Source organism: Plasmopara halstedii (genome assembly GCF_900000015.1).
Source record: "Plasmopara halstedii genome assembly, contig: Scaffold_2881, whole genome shotgun sequence".
Lineage (NCBI taxonomy): Eukaryota > Oomycota > Peronosporomycetes > Peronosporales > Peronosporaceae > Plasmopara > Plasmopara halstedii.
Genome location: NW_020189786.1, coordinates 152,823 through 153,378, shown reverse-complemented (window position 1 = coordinate 153,378; position 556 = coordinate 152,823).

The window sequence follows — 556 nt, the reverse complement described above, 5'->3', positions numbered from 1 at the left end:
CTTCTATAGCCTCGATATCACTCGCAAGAGGCTTCGGGGTTTCCACGCGCAGCTGTGCAAGATTCACGGCGACATTATCACAACACAGCGATACCACATTACGAATAACATCCAACAGGCGAGGCGGGCGTGCAGGGGCGGTGACAGGAGCTGGTGCAGCTGGGGTCACAACAGGCGGAGCCGGCACGGCATCGTCGACATCCATAATTGCTGGAGGCGCTTCCGTGGCATCCGGGGATGAATCGGTAACGGCCGGCAAATTTTCCAGCTGTTGGGGCGATTGAATTAGTGAGTTCACACTGGGTACGCGTTCAAAAACGGTACGCTGACTGGGTAACAGATCAGACTCGGGCGTGGAGACGGGACGAAAACTGGATATATTGTCCGGGTTATGTCCCAGCTCAGATATCATCTGGGCGACGGTTGGAAGCATGTTGGCTGATTTCATGATGCGTCACGTAGGGTATGTGGCAGAGAACGGTGGAAAAAAATGGATTCTTCGGATTTGAACTTTAGGGTTGAGCACGAATTGAGAAGTTGCCATGTGGCTTAGTTA